Raw genomic sequence first — 18,238 nt, forward strand, 5'->3', positions numbered from 1 at the left:
TATTCCTCCACATTTATTTTTAGATGGTTAAATACAGATTTTTAAATACACACACACACACACACACACACACACACACACACACACTTTTTTTCACGTGGTACATGGTAACACACAACGACGTGAATGTACTCCTTACCAAAGTATATATTTGGCTTGATCAGTGAGTGCTCAATGCTTGCTTCAGCTCATTGGAAATGTGGATAAAAACTAGATAAAAGCATTAATTCACCAAAATTGTTTTATGGGATTTAACATATAAATACAAGTTGATAATGTGATGTGATTATGCAGGTAAATGTTAGAAGTTAAAATTGGTGGTTGCTATCTGTTCTTTAGTTATTTTTTTCAAAATGGAAATGGAAAATTGAAGATACACACAAATGCAAAGGTGGAAGTTAAGCACAGATAGGACTTAAAAATTACAAAGAATGTGTTTTCAATTTGGTATCTGAGTATAGGTTTGAAAAAATCCTGAGAGTTCCAGCACTTAATATATGTGAAATAACATCATAATGAGCCAAAATTGACCCTTAAGTAATATTAACTTTAACTTCATAGTAAAGAAATAACAGACTACAAACAATTGTATTAGAATTGACTGCTACAATTTTTAAATGCTTATTTAAATTATTAATTTTGACAAGGCAATCTATTAATATGAAAGAATTGGATTGTTGTGTGTTGAATGCCTAACCCAAAAAATCTAGGAATTTCTGTATTTTTATTAATTTTCACATTGAATGTTAGTAATTCTCATTTCCATTTTTGAGGAATATGTATTGAAATTCGAAGATATGAGGTCATACACTTTGTTACTAATAGAAACCAAGATTATTCTTCAAAGTCTGCACTTTGCACAATGTCACAATGTATGGAACATATTGGTGTACAGTCTTTTACTATAGAGATAACACTTGAGATAAATAATGAATGTGGGAATCCTTCCACACATAGGGCCCTTGAGCAGATATAACAAAAACCAAGTTGCTCTGAGTTGGTTGTTATTTTTTTTAACTTAGATTTGAATACTGTTCTCATCATTTCTAGACTCACTTTACTCCCTGGGTTCCAGTTCTCTACATGCCTTTATCACAGCAATCCCCACTTTATTCTAGTAACCTTTGAGAAAAAAAACCTCTTATACAATGCTATTCCATTCTCCTCCTGTAGCTCATTTTTTCTATGACTTCCACAGCATAAAACCTGAAATAAATGATACTTATCAGAAATGACTAGAAGATCAGATATCATTCTAACTAAATACCTATTTCTTTTTTAGGAATATGTGATTTTTTTAATGTTTATTTATTTTGAGAGAAGTGAGAGATACAGCACAGGGAAAAGGCAGAGAGAGAGAGAGAGAGGGAGAGAGAGAGAGAATCCCAACGAGGCTGAGTACTGACAACATAGAGCCCCACTCGGGACTGGATCTCAGGAACTATTGTTACAGAACCAGACTGGAATGCTGACAGAAAACTAAGCAGTCCTTGGACATCTTGGTGGATTGGAGATTTATTTAACATCAGCAGGCTCAGAGAAGACCGTTTCTCCAAAGATCTGAGCTCCAAATGCAAGTGGGAAGGGTAATTTACAGTGTCATCTTCCACATTCCTGGCGGCTTTCATGCATGTGGCAAACAGGGCAGGAAGAACCCGGAAGAGTAGTCTCTAAGCTAGGAACTGGAGCTTGTTTTAGTCCCGTTGACCATCTTATGGTGTAAAACTTTATTCATTTTCCCAACATACCCCACTTTGATGCCTTTTTAAAAAATCTCTTATTAGGCATTACTTTTTAGCTCTAGGGGTTCATACCCTTGGAAGGCTAAGATACATGCTACAGTTTGTCAAGCAACAGTGTTTTCAATAAAACGTACTAGGGTATTTAGTATACGGGGGCCGATGGTCACAAGTAAAACTATGGAAAGGAGGGGCCCTGCCAGGGAAGGCAGCCAGGATGCCCAGTCTGTGAGATCCCATCCTCTCCGTTGACTGATATTTTCTTGTTGTCTATGTTGAATTCTTTCCTTGAGTTCCTTAACGTTAGTCATGACTATTCCTGACTGGTTTACAAAATAGCAACATTCCTCCTCCAGAAAGATACAAGTCCCCCCTTTTTGAAGTGACGAGGTCAAGGGCTTTCTTATTTTGGAGGGACACTGCTGCCAGGGAGTTTATCTGGCTTTGTAAGGTTACCAGGGAGCCCACCACCCATTCCATTTCTTCATTTAGTTCTCAAGATAGTTTGTGGTATAGCCCTACGGATGAACCTATGCCTCCTATTCCAGTTCCTATTCCCATTGCAATTCCTGCTCCTATCAGGACGGGTAGCAGGACTGCCCATTTAGCCCGGGACTTGGGGCTAAAGGCTGTTAGGAACTGATCCTCAGTGTATACAGATATTTCCAGAATTAGGACGATGGAATAGCACATCTGAGTCCATTTGGCATCCAAGCATCGGTAGACCGAATTGGAGCACAGAGAGAATACCCCAGGGGTTGAACATAGGTTTGTATTCCTTTTCAAGGTTTTATTTCTCTCACATAGGGAGGTGCTGTCCATACCATCAGGGACCATACAAGTTAGATTGTCGGCATTGGTGAGATGGACCCCAGTGGCCAAGGGTCCAATCAAGACAGTGGTGTTGGTTGTGATGTTTTCAGGAGCTTCTCAGGCCAAGGAGATGGGAGTGGCTAAGTAAACCCTCGGGCTGAGACGCAAGCACATCCAACAGGTTTGGGTGTGGTTATCCACTTTGTGGAGGACTTGTAGGGTGGTGTTGCCCCAGCCTTGGAGCAGGGAAATGGTGAGCATTTGATTAATGGCTGAAAGGTTCAAACCCTGTTAGGATGCCAGGGGAGTGGTTGCCTTTATGGCTTATATTAGCCTGGTCTGGGTATCCTTTCTGACTTTTTGAAGGGCCTTGTCTTGCACCCCTCCGTCTGATGTCCCTTGTTGGGGAAGTTATGTACACTAGACTCACTTTCTTTTCTGGAGGCTTTGTTTGTTACATGGGCTCCTGCTATTTTGAGTTATTTCTACAGTCCAAAACTTATGTGGTTGGTCATCTGGCTATTAGCAGAGGGTGAGTGTCTTTCCCTTTAAGAATCTTTGTGGAGTGAGGTGAGGGAGCTGAACACCCTTGCATTCCTGATACCATGGGATACTGTCCTTATTGTCTTATAACAATCCTGGGGGCAAGGTGGGTATGTGGCAGTTGTGAGGGTGAGAGAGGTTAACATAACATACAGGCAATACTTAATAGTCCTCCCATCCAGAGGAGGTGTGTGAGACCCAGCATGAATCTTTTGTCCCATGTCCAATTTGTGGGTGCAGTCTCTATTAGCCCAACAGCAAGAAGCAAGTAAGGGGCAGGGACTGGCAGAGTTGCATCTGAACCACTGGGCTCGGTCCGCAAGTTGATTCCACAAGCTTCTGCCTTGCTCAGGCCAGCCAACTTCTGGGGTGTGGCTGGAGCAGGGCTGGAGATCTCAGGGGCCAATGTCTTTTTTGAGGGTCAGTTTAAGTGGGTTGACTGGCTCTGGATCACTTCGCCAGGTTGAGGGTTCCTCTGAGTTGGCCTTCTTAACTCTGGAATGAAGGACCCATGGGGTGATACCTGAAACTTTAAGGATTGTAGGAGTTGTTAGAATAACAGTATAGGGCCCAGACCACAGTGGTTTAAGAGGTTTCCTCTTCTAATCTTTGACCCATATGGAATCTCCTGGCAAAAACGGATGAATGGGGGTCCCTAAAGAAATCGGGGCCCTCTCTGTGGTGTATCTTTGTAACTTATTTAGGACTGCCCCCAAGGCCTGAAGCTGTTCCCCTTATTTCCATATCTCCAATTTGGTGTAGATCTCCTGGGAGTTTTCCTAAGCATGGGGGAGGCCACCCATATAGTAACTCGAAGGGGAAGAATCCTTCTTATGTTGTTTTATTTTTTAGTTGTTTTAAGAATTATTTTCTCCTAGTTAATATTATTAACCAGTTTGGTTTTAGTTTATTGGAAGCAGTCATGTGTTAATGAAAAATTTGTTAGGTTGAGGACTTCCATCAATCTGTTACAACTTGGCCTAATTTGGCATCTTCGTTTCGGTAATCTGGCTAGTGAACTAGAATATAATTTTACCATCATACTTATATGATATATAGTTCAAAATTTCCAGGGGCGCCTGGGTGGCGCAGTCGGTTAAGCGTCCGACTTCAGCCAGGTCACGATCTCGCGGTCCGTGAGTTCGAGCCCCACGTCAGTCTCTGGGCTGATGGCTCAGAGCCTGGAGCCTGTTTCCGATTCTGTGTCTCCCTCTCTCTCTGCCCCTCCCCCGTTCATGCTCTGTCTCTCTCTGTCCCAAAAATAAATAAAACGTTGGAAAAAAAAAATTTTCCAGTAACTTAATTCTGTACTCGAGTATATCTTTATAGTTTTATAGTACACACTTCAATCCATTTATTTTCTTTGTAGGTTTCTACCATTTATTCTAACCTTTCTCAATTGACTTATAATATCTACTACTAAAGCCAGTTTTTGATTAAGGAAAACTGATATCCGTATTTGTTAAAATATTATTTCTTCTCTCCCCTACTCTGTTCTCCCTAAAACATGTGGGCTCTTCATCAATCAGATGAATGCATCAACTTTCTACTTGGCTATAAGATAGATAAGACTTTCAAGTGAGTTTCATATGATCCTTTCAAGAAGTTTCATTATCTTTCAAGAAGTCCCACAAAAACACCTAGCAAATCATGCATTCTCAGCTCTATTCCTTAAAGTATAGATATTGTGTAATGTCGATTGCTGATTGATTAAAAAAAAAAAGAACAGAAAATCCAGACACTTCCAATTTATTTTTTTAAAGAACTCTTAAAAAGAGAATGAAATAAGATAAAGTATGTGCATTTTTTACCAGTATTTCACATATGTGAAAGATCTATAATTCACAAATGCCACAATTTTAAGTGAGTTATATGCAGGTGCATTCCATGATTGAAGTAAGGCAGAAAGCTCTCAGCATTTTGAAAGGATTTATTTTTGTCCTCTACACTTTAACTCTGTTTCAATTCATTCCCAACTATATTTTCCTCGAGTTATTTACTTATTGATTTGGACTGAGTGTTTTGTTGGCAGGATGAACTGTATGAGGAAAAGGAATTCATACACTGTACCAGAATTTGGCACAATATTTTTCTCTTTTGTATTGCTAACCGAATATAACATTGGATCAGAACTTGACTCCTAGTGGAATTAAAATAATAAGACTAGACCTCTAGTCATCAAATCCAGTGACATATAAACCATCCCATTACATAGTTTGTTGATTTTAAAGAACAAAACATTACAGCCCAGCCACTCTTCCCACTCTCTGGTGCTTTATCAGAACTTCTATGGTGAACACATTTTTTTGTTTGTTTGTTTGTAACTTGCTAGACGCAAGCAGTTCTATGCTTTTGACAGTCAACTTGTGTTCTTTTTAATACCTCATTGATTAGAGCTCTTTGTCATCATTACTTCCTGTTTCATTCTGTTCTCTGAATTTTTTATTTAAGACCCATACTTTTAATTTGTGGATTTCAGTATTTCATGGTGTGCCCTTAAGAATATAGCTGACAAAGCAGATGGAGGGATATTGGACATCTAGGAGGACAGATGTATTCAGTAGAATGCCCAGGATGACCACAAGCAACTAATTAGATCTCCTGTGGGGAATGTTATGCCCTTGAAATACTTTTATATCCTTGTTGTTTTAAAATCTTTAGAATAGAACTCTGACCCTTTATTGTGAGAACTAACTTTGAATACATACTCTCTACTTTTGAGAATGTATTTTGCAGAATGGGAGATGAATAGATCAGTCACGTTGAGAAGGATTTAATATCAAGGCTAAGGGTGAACTTTTAATTTATCTTAGTTTATCCTCATTTAATCAATTCAGGGCTATATGACAGCCTAAAGCATTAACTTTTTGAAGGCCAAATGAGTCATCTTGTAATGTCGGTTAAATCATGTTGATTGCTAAGGTCTGCAGGATTTAAAAATGAGTTTACTCTTTGTACACAAGATTTGTTTTACTTCTCTATGTTACTTGAATCTCAAAGGAAATTAAAAATAAAAATAAAATAAAATAAAATATTCCTATTCTATTGCTACATATGAATTTGAATTTTACCCTCTATATCATTGTGTGGCAAAGACACAATGGAAGAACACAATGGAAGACTAGGCATGGCGCAGGGTGGAAGCCATGCTCTCTGATGATTCTTTGTTTTCAATGCGAGAAAGCTGCATCTGGCTTATATTCACTAGTTTATTCTTCCCTGGTTTTCCAATCATATAAATTGTTTCACTTTCTTTGTTATGGAATAAAATGTGGAACAAGGTCATGAGTTTTTTCATTCTTGGATTTCTTTGCATATATAAGAAAATATCAAGAGTAGGTAATTAATTTTCCCCCTAAAAATGGTGTTTCAGGTGCCTAAGAGGAGAGTCAATGTAGGTGTTGGGACAGTCAGGTCTGGCATTGAGATAAGTATGAGCTAGAGCTAAGTAGAAAATAGCAATAAAGATAAAACCACATATGAAGATAGCATAGAATGATGCTAAAGTTAGGAAAATGGATGACATTGGTAATGATAGAACTGTTTAGATGGTTTCAAATTCAATTTTCTGCTTGCACATGCAAGGTTCCAACATAAAGTTTCAATAGAGCATTGCTTTCCCTCACTCCCCTATCCCTCAGCATTCATACTTAAAGAATTGGCCACTGTGGAAAAGTATATGGAGTGAATGATTATATTAAAGGATATTTAATATAGGATATTAAAGGATATTTTATAAGAATTTAAAATATAATTAAATATTGAATTATTATACCATCACAAACTCTAAATTAAGTGAGAATTAGAGTAAGACATCAGAGGGCTCCAGGTACTAGCAATGTCTTGATCCAGGGGGACAAGAATACATAATTTATTATTGTCCCTGGAAGAGGGGAGAATTCATCTTATCTTTCTGCTCTTTTTTTTTACCCAACTCGCGGTGAAATAAATACTCTTAATTGGCTCCCTTAGGCTGCTGGATTTTCAAGCAACATACACCATAAAAATAGAATGGACCAGGAACTGAGTGGGAGTGAAAAAGGATCAACTAATACATTTATGCAGCAATTATGTTCTACAGAATGTTCAATTGTGCACAAATGTGTTAATCTTCAGAAAAAGTTAACAATTTTTATTTCAGCCACTATAATTGGTGATGTAGAGGGAGACTAATCCCCAGAGAGCTGCTTCTTAGGATAGTTGTAATAACTAAATGGGTGAAAATTGATATGCAAGATATCATAGCACTGTGCCTGGCTTAGTTTAATCAACTAATCAGTGTTATTATTATTAATATTATAATTTTAATTATTATTATGATTATGTAATTGTCTTTGAAGTTTTTAATAAAAATTTGCTTCTCTTTCGAAGGGAACTGTAAACTAGTACAAGTAGTTGGGTAACCTGAAATAAACTGGAATCTGAGTAACATTTAGCTCCTTTGGTATCAAATACATGTTAATCAGGGGCAGATATCAAAAGATTCATTTACATCATTTTAATTTATTTTATTTCCTTTTCTCTAAATTTTTTAAAAAAACTATTTTAGAAAGAGAGAGGTAGCATACAGACCAGGGAGAGAGGCTGAGGGAGAAAGAGACAATCCTAAGCAGGCTCCACACTCAGTGTGGAGCCTACTGGGACTCCAGCTCATGACCTTGGGATTATGACCTGAGCCGAAATCAAGAGTCCCATGCTCAGTCAACTGAGCCACCCAGCGCCCCTATTTTATTTCCTTTTCTAACAAAACCAAGCCAAATAAATAATCAAGGTAGACTTTATTCTGTTTGGTTTTGCCTTCCTTTAAGTTGTGTTAAAAGTGAACGTATTTTTTTTAATTTTTAAAGGGAACATATATTTCAAGAATTAAAGAAAGTTACATTAATATATTGATTTGGTGCTTAGAACCATTCTCTATTTCCTTGAGGTTTTGGAAACAAAGTCCAAACTCCTTGGGATAGCAATGTCTGTCATAATCTGTCTCTAGCCTATCTCTCTAAGTCTATTACCTCAAATTTCCAATTCCAGCACAGTATACATACCTTCAAACACAAACATAGTATCTCCTAGTCATACTGAAATTATTGCATTACTCTAAACATGATAAATTATATTTTCCTGATTTTGTACATTGAGTTCATATTCTCAGGATCTTACATGCTCACTATTAAATGCTGAGATGTTTTCTTATTAAATAAAACAGAAATAAAGTGACAATAATCACAAAAATTATAACATGAAATTACTTCTTTTGAAAGTTTCTAGAATTTTGATGGCTTTTGGATGCTATAAATATATCCCAAGAAATCAAAGTCTGCTTGATTTAAGAAGAATCATGGTATCTGATCTAAAGCTTTTTTGTAGGTATGATAAATTTTAACTCAATGAAGATTTATTGTTGCTGATTTTTAATACATATTTACAGAAAGGAAGGTAGTACATAGGAGAATTTGGAAGTGTGTCAGGATTAGATATCAAAATGTAGTTTCTTATTTCAAATAGAATACTCTATGTAAGACCTTTCTCCCCAACTCATAGTTTGGACTTCCATGAATTTAATGCAAAACTCTATTCAGTTTTGTGGTTATTTTTCAATTAAGTGCAAATCAATTTGTTTTGATCACATATAATTCAATAAGTATGACTGAAATGATGATTCTTCTGAAGATTAACTTTTCTTACATCTATTTTATTTTCTTATAAGTTTGGATTGTAGATAAATGTTATTCAAAATGTTCTGGAGAATAAACCTCAGAAACCACAGTATTTTAAAATACTGAAGAATTTTATCCTTAAATAATATTATAGATCATAAGGCAGGCTTATTATCAGTATATCTCAGAAAATTTGCTCTATGTATTTCACCTAATAGCTATAGTAATGTTTTGGTGTATTTTAAGATTAACACAATAATCAGATTTGTGTATTTGCTACAGATAAATGACAGTGTGACTACGTATAGCTTTTAGATCAACTTCAAAACAATGTATGCGTGCAAAAATGTGACAAGAGTACTGATAAGTAAAATTTTGATTATATAAAAATTAGCATTTCTTAACCTCTATGATGATAGTAACCATCATCCTAAAAATTTAAGTCATTCCTGTCAACAGTAGTATTTAAGTTAATGACTCCAAAGCTAGTTTACTCTCTTTTTCACACTGGTCTAATGCTCAAAAAAAAAAAAAAAAAAAAAAATTGTTGCATGCTTTGCTGATAAGTATGCATATTTTATTTGAAGAATATTTGCTGATATAATTCTTTGGCTAATCCTTGATTGTTAGAAGTGCTAGAGCAATGTGATACTACTCATGAATTCTGTTTGATGTAAATAGTGTTTCATTTTGGATTAGGTCTATTTGAGACATATTCCTCTGCATCCACAGTGGCTATGTAGAACAAATAAGAGTTTTCATGCTATGTGGTTATCTCTGATTATTTCAGCTTACCATTCTTCCTATTAAACAAGTAGATTTAGAATAAATCAGATAGCTTTATAATAGCTGATTGTGCATATATTTTGCAGGTAAAACATGTAAATTAGGGAGGAGAAAGCATGTTCTAATTTGAGTAGGAAGCCATCAACTCTAAGTGCTTGTTTTCAATTAGATGACTACTGAGTTTTTTCTAACCACATATGCTTATCATATTGATTCAAAAAGTGTATACATATTTTTTCTATAGGTAACAGCTGAGGTGAATTTATAAATGTAGCTCAACTGACTGTTGTTACAAAAGGCAAAAATTCTTATCACTTAGTATAATGAAATTAATGACATGAACAAGGTGTGAAGATAATGGTGATTTGTAATGTCTCCAACTAGGTATCAATGTCTTCATTTAGTACATTCTAAAATATATACAGCAAGCTAAAAAATGAGATTGTTGGACATGCTCTGTTGATGAAAAAACGCACTTCAGAAAAATAACACATTATTTAAAATATTTTGGAATTTACAGCTTTCTCTTTCTCTCTTGTTCTGAATATTTTTTTACTCTAGCACGCTTTGTAATGAGGTAGTACCCTCAGGACTTGACTCTGCCTTTAGATACACAATGTTGCCGGAAAATGGAATAATTGCTTCCAGTTAAGACTTTGCAAATTAAAATACTTTCTTAACTATAGTGTTACCATAGACTAAAAATTGTGATCTCTTAATCATGGCAGAATAACAAATAACTTTGGTAGGTGGCACGATGCTATGGATAGAAAAAGTAAAAGGAATTAGAAGATGCTGGTTTAGGATAATACATATAGTCTATGACACTGGCCAGATTAACTTTTCTAGGAAATTACCATGATCATAATGGAAGGTGATACTATATTATTTGTCAGTGTCCTTCCAACTTTAAGTTGTTGTTACTATATACCTTTGTTTTCTATAATAGCCTGGGCATCCCACAGTGAATGTGGTTTGACTATGGGAAGTTAAAATTAGTTTAGTTGCAGTACCAAGTAAGTCAATTAGGTTTAAATAATTGTAAAGAAAATATGGAAAATAAATGTTTTTTTCTAACATTAGTAGTTTTATAAATGTATCAACACTAAATTAACAGTAGTAAATGTCATCAATTTGAACACATTTCTACATGTTTATTAGTCCTTTCCCATCGTATTTACCTTAAATCTTGAATTATATTGAACTCATCAAAGGGAATTGGCATCTATTTTTGTACATATAGAGTATCTTTCTTCATGAGGGAATCATCAGTGATGCTGAGTACTTATGACTGGCCATATATAACTTCTAAATTCAAGTCCTAAAAATGTCAGTGATGATTTTCGTGATCTAGGTACATTTTTTTTTCTAAAGGCTGGAAATTAGGGGAGAGAGTGAAATTGTAAAGGAGTAATTTAAGTAGAGCAGTTTACAGTTTCTTTTTTTACTCTTTAAATAAAGTAAAATACACATAAAAAAGGAGACAAATTTAAAAACATATAAGCAGATGTTTCCACAAATCAGCTCATTTCTCATACCCTGACATGTGGATAGCTTGTACTTACTAACTCCAATTCTGACTGTGGCCATACAGGTAATTGACTCATAGTGCCCTTAAGCATAATTGAGGTTTATATTACAAATCCAATGACTAATTTTCTCATATTTTATTACATAAAATTCCATTAATATTTTGGTAAGGATCCAACCTTCCCAGAAGAATACAAATACTAGACATAACAGAAAATATTAAAAATGTACACTATCTCATATATGTCATTTTTAAATGACTTAGAAGAACAGGAGAACTAATACCTTTCTCTTCATGTTCTTCTTTGTTGTTGTTTGATTTTAGATGTGAGGGATTCTTTTTTCAAAACAAGGCTGTCAGTGATGGGAAGGACTGATTAATCCATGTATTTGTACTGGGTTAATTACATAAGGGTTATCTTGTTAATTTGTGATTGACTTTGTAAGTGCAATCAACCAGTGTTTATTAGCCACAAGACAAATTAATTATGCAGTGGTCCTATTTTCATCATATTTCTAAACTGTCCATCAAGAATTAAAGGATTTTGTGGGGTTATTACTTTTGAAGCAAATGAGAAGTTTCTGTTTTTCAAATAAACTGATGCCATGTCCACACAACTGCTTATTGTGTCCTGCTATTATTGCTTCCAAAAGTGAGAAGGAGAGATTGAAAAAACCTCAGCTCCTGGAAAATTCCAGTACAAACGACACTAATACTTCTTTTTCATCTATTTGTTATATTAAATATAGACTATCTCATGTTCCTCTTCTCTAGGATTTCAAGTTACTGTGCTACCATAGTGATACGAGAAAACAATTTCTTCAACATGACTTTCAAACGATTCCTCTTATTTTCAAACCCAAACCTTTTCTCACTGCTGATAACAACTTGAAGCTTTGTGTTGGAATAAAATAAACGTTCGGGTCAGATAGATTTAAGTATATACTTCTGCACTGCCATTTTCAGAGTAGGTGACTTATGGCAAACAATAACCTCTCAATTTTAATTTCCTCTTTTGTAAATGTAGAATTATGATACCTATTTTCAAACATTACTGTGAAGGTCTCATTAGATAATATTAAGGGTCCTTGGGAATACTGTACCACTAAATATATGTCCACAAATTTAATATCACTCTCATTCCTATTGTTAAGTAATATAATTTTTCATCTTGAATTCACTCCACCATTCGCTTCTAAACAAGCATTCAGACACCTAACAGTCACTCAAATGGCACAGCACAACAACCAAACCGGCATCGAGAGACAAGTCTCTAAATGAGAAGTCCACAAAATCCACAGATTAAATTCCATTAAAGAGTCATAAAACCACTCACATGTCATATGTGTACAATGAGGTAACTGATTAGAAGCAGGAAGTGCTGATAAGGAAAAATAACTGGTGGTAGTAAACACACACACACACACACACACACACACACACACACACACACGGGTCGGGAATGGGAAGAACTCAAGAATGCACAGAGATTTGATATCTTCCCTGGAGAGATAAACAGACCCAGGAGATGGTATAAACTATACCATGCTATAAACTACATGCTATAAGCTACAATATACAGCAACGTACACATTGTAGGATAAAATAAGTCAGTGAAAGTTTCAGAGATTTTCCGGATTGTAACAAAGGGTGTTTCTTAGCAGCTGGTGACAAATTGCCTGGAAGAAATTATGGAAACCTTTTAAACTAGAGGACTTTTATCTCTATGCAATAGAGAGACGTTGTAAATTTTATGTCAGGTAATATGGCAGAAAGCCAGTAATATTAAATTCTCATAGTGCAATAATTAAGGCCATTCACCAGCATGGTAAGAGTGGAGATTGACACTGAGGGATAGGTATGGAAGTTAGCTAGAGAGACATGATGGACAAAGTTGATTTAGGTCACAAAGGATATTTAATCATGTTATGGACTGGGAGTTTGAAAACAGTAATACACAAAAACTAAGAAAATAGGATCTGAGCTAGTTTAGAGGAGTAAAATGTTAACTTTGGTTTGGACTGGTAAGATCTTTGGATAAGTTTCAGTAGAAATGTTTATCAACTAAATCTTGGAAAACTATGGGTGAATTAATTCATGTATGAAGTTCCCTGAGTACTGTATTATGTAAGATAGAAAAACGCTGGAAAGATATACTCAAATGTTATTTTTCTTTCACATATTCCCTTGATTAAATGTCATTTTTAAATTGAGGTGGTTAACCAGATGAACTGTCTAGGTAGCTAATTAACATTTTAAATATGTTTGGTTCAAATTTAGGAATGATTGGAAGTGAATAAGCTATGATTAGTTATTATTTCAAGATTCTCACCAAAATCTTGGTTCTTTTAGGGACAGTGATGATATATATATAAAGCATCTGTGACACTCTAAGAGTACTTCTCTAGATGACTTTTTGACATTTAATAATCGGAATTTAATATTGAGCCTGAATATCTTGTGCATGTGTGGATGATATAAATTGATATTTATTATGTATTTAGATATACAAAATAGATAACATGATTTACATATCCTAAATTCTCACACAATTCTCACATACAAAAGCAAATCAACGTATAGCAACAAGTGATAAAATTGATGAGAGCAAAGCAGAGGAGGTAATTGTAAATGTGGCTTTGAGTGAATCATAGACATCTGGGTAGGCTTTATATTTTATATAATATTCCAAAATGGCTCAACATGATTTCATAAATATGTTTCCAGGTGAATAATAAGAGAAAATTCATTTTAGAGGTGGAGACAATAGCTTAAGCCATTTTAGAGAGGGAGAAAGTAGTTTCTAAAATAGAAACAAAAGAATTAATATTCTGAAATTAAAGTTGATTGTCTAATAAAAAATCAGTCTGTGTATCTGATAGGAATTGCATTTACCTTCTATTAATAACAATCAGAAAAAATAGGAACTTAATCTATACTAATTGACTTCTCTCTTTGGTAAAAGAGGTCCAGAGATAGGCATTCTGGATCTGGTATAACAGCTCCTTGTTTATCGGGGACATACATCCTATTCTAATTTTGCTCCAGCATCCTTAGTCCAGGTTTCCACTTTCAAATTTGCCTAATTATCCTTCTAGATTCTAAGTAGGAAAGCAAGAAGTGTGGGGAAATAAAGAAATATACAGATGTCCTTTTGCCACTTTTCTATGGAGGAATCTTATTCAAGATTCTCACACAATACATCCTGTTTTCAACATATTAGCAAACTTTGAACGGCCATGTCAACCTGTAGTGTACATTGGGAAAAACCTTTTAAAGCTGTTCACAATGTTACCTGAATACAATGAGAGTTGTTTCCTGAGGAAAAAATAGAAGAGCTGACTTTGGGCAGGATACTAGGAGTTTTCACCATGCATTTTCTGGAAATCATGATTAATCCCGGTAACAGGTGAAAATATATATGGGAACATATGCAGGTGTCATTAGATGTGATGGAAGGGAATAGGGAAGGATCGTGAAGGGATGTAAATCACATTTGGTTTCACTCAGTGGTCGATGCACTGTTTTCAGTTAGGGGGTTGTTGGTGTGATGGTAATATGACACCATCGCTGGCTTGGTCAGCTCTCCTTTACAGATAGTATAGATATACTTCCTATACAGGTAGTATGGAGACTGCAATCACTTACCATATGATTTCTTTGATAACTATTGGTAGTAGCTAAAGTTTGCTGAATGATTTGAGGAAGAAGGCTATTAAGTGTCTAGAAATCATGCTGTAGGGCTTATTTTTTATTAAAATTTTTCATTTAAAAATTCTGTAGATGGGCGCCTGGGTGGCTCAGTCAGTTGAGCGTCCGACTTCGCTCAGGTCACGATCTCACGGTCCGTGAGTTCGAGCCCTGCGTCGGGCTCTGGGCTGACAGCTCAGAGCCTGGAGCCTGCTTCAGATTCTGTGTCTCCCTCTCTCTCTGGCCCTCCCCCCGTTCATGCTCTGTCTCTCTCTGTCTCAAAAATAAATAAATGTTTAAAAAAAATTCTGTAGATAATAAAAAATGGAGTTACAAACCAAGATTATAATACTGGCTTCATAATTTTCCCGTGTATTTACCTTTACTGGAGATTTTTATCATTATCATATGATGTAAGTTACTATCTAGTGTTCTTTCATTTGTATCTGAAGGACTTTGTTTAGTATTCTTTTTTTTAATTCAAATTTTTGTTTAAATTCTAGTTAGTTACCAAATAATGTAATATTGGCTTCAGGAGTAGAATTTCCTGATTCATCACTTACGTGTAACACCCAGTGCTCATCCCAAAAAGTGCCTTCTTAATACCCGTCACCTCTTTAGCCTGTTCTGCCTCCAGGAACTCTCAGTTTGTTCTTTATAGGTAGAGTTTATGGTGTGCTTTTCTCTCTTATTTTTTCCTTCCCATATGTTCATCTGCTTTTTTTCCCTTAAGTTCCACATATGAGTGAAATCGTATGATATTTGTCTTTCTCTGACTGACTTACATCTTTTAGCATAATACACTCTAGCTCCATCCATGACATTGCAGAAGGCAAGATTTCATTATTTATGATGGCTGAGTAATATCCCATTGTGGGTATAAGTATGTATATATATATGTATATATATATACACAAGGATCAGCTCCTTGTGTATATATGTATATCCTTGTGTATATACATACATATATATACATACACCTCATCTTCTTTATCTGTTTATCAGTTGATAGACATTTGGGCTCTTTCCATAGTTTGGCTATTATTAATAATGCTGCTATAAACATCAGGGTGCATGTGCCCCTTTGAATTAGTATTTTGTGTCCTTTGGGTAAATGTCTACTAGTTCAATTGCTGGGTCACAGCATAGTTCTATTTTTAACTTTTTGAGGAAACTCCATACTGTTTTCCAGAATGGCTGCACCAGTGTGCATTCCCAACAATAGTGTAAGAAGTTTCCCCTTTTTCCACATCCTCACCAACATCTGTTGTTTCCCGTGTTGTTAATTTTAGCCATTCTGACAGGTTGAGGTGGTATCTCATCATGCTTTTGATTTGTATTTCCCTGATGATGAGTGATGTTGAGCATCTTTTCATGTGTCTGTTAGCCATCTGGATGTCTTTTTGGGAAAATGTCTATTCATGTCTTCTGCCCATTTAACTGTATTATTTGCCTTTGGGGGGTTGAGTTTGATAAATTCTTTACAATTTTTTTATACTATCCCTCTATCAGATATGTCATTTGTAAATATCTTCTCCCATTCCATAGGCTGCCTTTCAGCTTTGTTGTTTTCTTGGCTGTGTGGAAGCATTTTATCTTGACGAAGTCTCAATAGTTCATGTTTGTTTTTGTTTCTCTTGCCTCCGGAGATGTATCTAGTAAGAATTTGCTAGCCAAGGTAAAAAAAGTTGCTGCCTGTGTTCTTCTCTAGGATTTTGATGGTTTCTTATCTCACATTTAGGTCTTTCATCCATTTTGAATTTATTTTGTGTATGGTGTAACAAAGTGGTTCAGTTTCAGTCTTCTGTATGTCCCTGTCCGGTTTTCCCAGCACCATTTGTTGAAGAGACTATCTTTTTTTCCTTTGAGTATTCTTTTCTGCTTAGTTGAATATTAGTTGACCACATAGCTGTGCTTTCATTAGCATTTTTTTTTAGGGTGGTGTAGCAGTATTCAACTCCTTTTGCTTTTGTTTACCAGGAGTGTCTTAATTTCTCCCTCATTTTATTTATTTTTATATTTTATATTCAAGTTTTACGGGCTTTCGTTATAAAGGAAGGTCTGAATGTTCCATATTCACTAACAGCCTGAAGACAACATTGAAAGGCTTTCAAAGTGACAGCACTATGAACTGTATTAGTAATATAATATATTTATAACTTATATATATAATCTTGTCAACACAATGCATAAAAGACATGCAGGAAGAGTCCTGGTTTTCACATTATGTTATATATTCAAGTAAGCTTAAAAATATATTCTCCCACTTTCTTTCTTTTTTAAAAAAATAAACTGTGGATTATAAATGACAATCTTTCGGGGCGCCTGGGTGGCGCAGTCGGTTGAGCGTCCGACTTCAGCCAGGTCACGATCTCGCGGTCCGTGAGTTCGAGCCCCGCGTCGGGCTCTGGGCTGATGGCTCAGAGCCTGGAGCCTGTTTCCGATTCTGTGTCTCCCTCTCTCTCTGCCCCTCCCCCGTTCATGCTCTGTCTCTTTCTGTCCCAAAAATAAATAAACGTTGAAAAAAAAAATTTTAAATGACAATCTTTCATCAAAATGTATAATATAACTCTTTGGTGTGCTTTGAATTCTTCCAAGAAAAACAAAGGATGATGTTTGAAAATAAATTAATTCAACTCTACAAATAATAGTGTTTACATACAAGTTATTAACAATGACAAAATTACATCAACAACTCACAGCACACAAAACAAATTTCTACAACCCCAGGGGATCAGGGTGTCTTCAGGATCTCGTAGGAAAATTAGTGTTCTTTAGTATATTTGTGTGTTGTTTATGATGGGCTGTATTTTGTATGAGAGGTGTTGCATGAACTGAAAATGAATGACTAAGAGTTATTGTCCTCGGTCCTTGACCTTTTTTACCATAGATTTGCAGTTCTGACAAAGGTCGCACATTCATCAGTATTTGGTGATCACTATAAAACTTTAAATATTTTAATATGTATAGCAACTCCCTCCCTTGTTTAATGTAAATCATACACTTCACACACAATGTCATTTTCTAATGGGATACAGTTCAGTGTGTTCAGTGCTCAGGTGGAAAAAAATACATGAAATGTAGTTCCAGGCATTGAAAAATGAAGACTTTAAAAGGTTGATACAACAATATAAAAGAGGGGTTGAAAAGACAGTTTTGCTGAATATAGAATTCTAAATTGACAGTTTTGTTTTAGTTTTTTTTCTTTTAGTCATTGAAATATGTCATCCACTGCTTTCTGCCTTCCAGTTTTCTGATGAGACATTGGTTAATAAATTTATGGGGATCTCTTTTATGTGATGAATTGCTTCTCTCCTGTGGCTTTCAAGATTCTCTGTCTTTGGGTTTCAACAGCTTGATAATAATGTGTCCCAGTATAGATCTCTATGTTTATCCTATTTGGAGTTAATTGACTTTCATTGATTTGTAAACTATCGTATTTCATCAGATTTAGGACTTTTTCAGCCATTGTTACTTCAAGT

At 35.4% G+C, this 18,238-nt stretch overlaps 1 long non-coding RNA gene across 1 annotated transcript; it reads left to right on the forward strand.

The window, feature by feature from the left end:
• Positions 1-1,887: 1,887 nt before the first annotated feature.
• Positions 1,888-14,043, forward strand: LOC121012693 (uncharacterized). The gene is made up of 3 exons (XR_005782234.1): positions 1,888-2,121; positions 6,644-6,646; positions 14,032-14,043. It is a non-coding gene; the product is annotated as an uncharacterized LOC121012693 (long non-coding RNA).
• Positions 14,044-18,238: the final 4,195 nt, after the last annotated feature.

The sequence above is a fragment of the Herpailurus yagouaroundi genome, unplaced genomic scaffold (genome assembly GCF_014898765.1).
Source record: "Herpailurus yagouaroundi ecotype Mexico unplaced genomic scaffold, PumYag 197, whole genome shotgun sequence".
Taxonomy (NCBI): domain Eukaryota; kingdom Metazoa; phylum Chordata; class Mammalia; order Carnivora; family Felidae; genus Herpailurus; species Herpailurus yagouaroundi.